Source organism: Sturnira hondurensis, unplaced genomic scaffold (assembly GCF_014824575.4).
Source record: "Sturnira hondurensis isolate 20B ecotype Veracruz unplaced genomic scaffold, ASM1482457v3 Scaffold0001721, whole genome shotgun sequence".
Lineage (NCBI taxonomy): Eukaryota > Metazoa > Chordata > Mammalia > Chiroptera > Phyllostomidae > Sturnira > Sturnira hondurensis.
In genome coordinates this window covers 2,934,288-2,937,952 of record NW_028074352.1, presented here as the reverse complement: position 1 = coordinate 2,937,952, position 3,665 = coordinate 2,934,288, and the positions used below count along the sequence as shown (strand labels likewise).

General features: G+C 39.1%; 1 pseudogene; it reads right to left on the bottom strand.

The window, feature by feature from the left end:
- Nucleotides 1-317: 317 nt before the first annotated feature.
- On the bottom strand, nucleotides 318-845 carry LOC118976510 (ferritin light chain-like; annotated as a pseudogene).
- Between the last annotated feature and the right edge of the window lie 2,820 nt (nucleotides 846-3,665).

Sequence of the window (3,665 nt, the reverse complement as noted above, 5' to 3'; positions counted from 1 at the left end):
CACTTAAGATTTCCTGTTCAAATAAAACTGAGACATGCTAAAATCTCTAGTTGTATCACTTAAGAAAATCAAATTCCATAGCATAACTTCAGTTTTCATGTCGATATTGCCATAAGTTATCTTCAAACAGATTTTCTCTTTCTTTTTTATTCTGCAAAAAGCTTTATTGTTTCCACTTGGTCCAATGCATGGGAGAGGCTCCGGGGTGGTTTAAAGGATGCCTACTGGTTTCACAGAGAAGCTCAGGCAGAAGTCAGATTACCAGGGAAATTCAGAGGGGACCCTCAAAGGCCTCTAGATTCCAAAAGCTCCTAGTCTTACTTGAGGGTGAGCCTTTCAAAGAGATATACACCAAGCCCAACCTAGGGACCAGCCAACCTGCAGATGTTAGTCAGGTGGTTGGTCACCCATCTTCTGATGAGTTTCACCTCCTCCTTCAGGAAGTGGTTCTCCAGGAAGTCACAGAGATGAGGATCTGTGTGGATAGAACCAAGGTCTGTAGACGCGAAAAGCCTGGTTTGGGTTCCCCAGCCATGGAAGCTTCCACAGCATCCTGAGTTTTACCCCACTCACCCTGGGAAGGCTTCAGCATGTCCTCGAAGAGAATATGGCCACTGTGCTGGTTTTGCAGCTTTTAGTGATGCTTGGCACCCTCGTGCTTCTTCTCAGCCAACTCTAAAAAGAAGTGGCCTACTCCCTGAAGAGCCACGTTGCCACAATCAATACAGAGGGAGGGTGGGAAGTCCACAGATGCAGGTTGGCCAGGTGGTTGATGGCAGCCTCCACCTCAGTGGAATAATTCTGATGAATTCGGGAGTTCATGATTGTTGGGCAATGAGGAGTTAAGGTCAAAAAATGGTGTTGGCTGGTCTCAGAGGCTGAGGATGGCTCAGGTGATTCTGAAGATAGTAATGGGGAAGAGGCTGAAGAATGGCCAGAGTCTTCTTCTGGAAAAAGGGGAATCCCTGACTCTGTTCTGTCCAAATCCTGTTGAAGCAAGAGACAGACTCCCAGGCAGTGCGGAAGGCACTGTGAGATTTTACCTTTAAACTAACAATCAATCAATAATTAAACAACAAATATTGATTGAGTGAATGTAGTATATAAGAGAACATTAAACAGGTTAATCTCTGCAGTCTTAGAATTATAGCTGTAGCTCCAAAGCTAAAAATAATAGGCGATAAGTACCCTCACAATCTAAAAAACAGGGAATAATCACATCAAGGACAGCCTTACGGAAGGGCTGCTATCACCCAGCACTTTCAACCCCTATCACTAGAACAACCTACCCTCACTATAAAACTTTTATAAAAGTTTACCAGGCTATAAAACTTTTAACCCTAGCTCTACCACAGGATCAAGATAAATCAGCATGTTTGAGCAATTTTGAATTTAGAGACTGGTATCTGCTTATCTCGTTGACTTCAGAAAGTGGAAAACAATCTGCATATGATAACTATCACAAAGAACAAAAGGAAAGCAGCAGTTGGGCAAACTACACTCTTAAGATTTTACCTGGCAAAAATTTATAGGATAGCATTGAAGGAAGTTGGGTTATACACAACTTCTTTCAAAGTGAGCAGATCCCAGAAGTAAGAGGCTATTGTAGGAGTCAAATCTGCAAAAATAAATTGAAGGAAAGGTCTGAAGAAATATGCCTGAAAGAACATGGTTCCTATCATCATATCACAGAAAAGGACATATCTCCACACAAGGGTTCCAAAGGGTCCACAAAGCACACACCCCTTGAGAGGCCAGCATATTAATTGGTGGCTGGCACTCCAGGACACCATGGCAGAATTATACCTCTAAACCCTATCCCTACCTCTTCTCCTTTTATCTCTCTTCCCTCCTCTCCCATTCAAGCCTGGAATCAGGAGCAACAGCACTGAAATCAGATGGAAGAGTGAGAAAACCAGGGAGACCTTGAAACAATATGCCTGTCTCCCTTTCTAGTCAGGCTTGGGCTACAAAAAAATGAGCAACATTTACATTGGATGTGAAATGAAAGTTTCTGTGTATACTGGACTTATTTAATGTAGACCAGACTTATTCATAGCAAAAAAAACCAACCTTGATTACTAAAAAAAAAATCAGCATTTTTAAATTGAAAGATTTTTTTTTGTTTTTTTACATACTTAATAAAATTTTACCATACATATAAGGACAGTTTGTGAACTGGTATTTAAATTCACAGACTTTCAAATTCAAAGATTGATATGAAGCTCAGGAGTATGACATTACAGGATAGCTTTTTTAAACTGAATTATTGGGATGACCTTGATTAACAAAATTATATACATTTCAGGTGCACAATTTCACAAGACATCATCCGTACACTGCATTGTGTGTTCACCAACCCTAGTTTCAGTCCATCACTATTTATTCCCCCATGCCCCCTCCCACCTCTCCTACACTCCTGAAGATTTTTTTAAGCAGTAAGATTACCAAAGATGTCATGGAGCAGCAAAGGGAAAACATGGTAAATACAAGTGGTTGCCTTCAGTAAACCCATTACATTAGTACCAAACACTTCACTAGACATGGCAGGAAATACAAGATAAACATTATATGGACCTAGTCTTTGAAAACCTTATAGTCTAGTTGGAAAATGAACACATATTCATGAACAAGCTCTAACAGAACAAGGAAAATATATAGGTTATAAGAAAGAGAGAAGCACAATTTTATAGCACTGCTGATTCCATTTCTCTCTGAATGAATTTGATCACAACTCTCTATTGCTTCTGTCCAAACATAGAAAGAAAAAAAAAAAAGCCTATACTAGGCTGAGAAAAAGAATTGAAGTGAAACAAGCAAAAAAATTATTTGTTTATTTATTATAAAAGATTTTGGTAAAAGAGCTTTACATATTAGATTAGAATGAGTTTTAGCTTTTAATTATATGTTTTATTTAGCCATATAAATATCATCCCTTGGTGTTGGCTGGTGTAGCTCACTAGACTGAATAGCTGGCCTATGAACTGAAGGGTCACCCATTCGATTCCCTGTCAGGGCACATGCATGGGTTGTGGGCTGGCCAGGTCCCCTGTTGGAGTCATGTGAAAGGCAACTGATTGATATTTCTCTCGCACATCAATGTTTCTGCCCTTCCCTTTTTCCCTCCCTTCCTCTCTCTCTCTCTGAAAATAAATGGATGAAGTCTTAAAAAAAAACATTTCATCCCTTGTTACCACAAATAATTGAGTTGTATATGAAAGAGAAATAGGTACTATAACTATTTCAAAGTCAGGTTAGGAAGCAAAATTATTGTTATTTATAAATAACAATAGTGCAAATACTTATAAAACCTAAGAAAATCAATTGAAAAAAATGAGACATTAGTATGAAGGCTCAGTAAAGTAGCTACATATTGATATATTTTAAAATTTAGTATTGTCTATGTACTAATAATAAACAGCTATTAAATATAGTGGCAAAAAGGTAACATACTGTTAATTAAAGTCATTGAGAGGATGTTACCACTGGTTGACCTTTGAACTGTACTCAGGCAACAGAAGGCTCATCACTCCCTCCCCTGTCCTTTGAATGTACACTCTGCCCACCATTCCCATAGTGAGATCCATTTTCAAGGACACAGTCTTAACAGAGCAATGTGTTGTTGAGACCATCTGGGTGGTATGTGCGACTCAGTTAAGGCCACT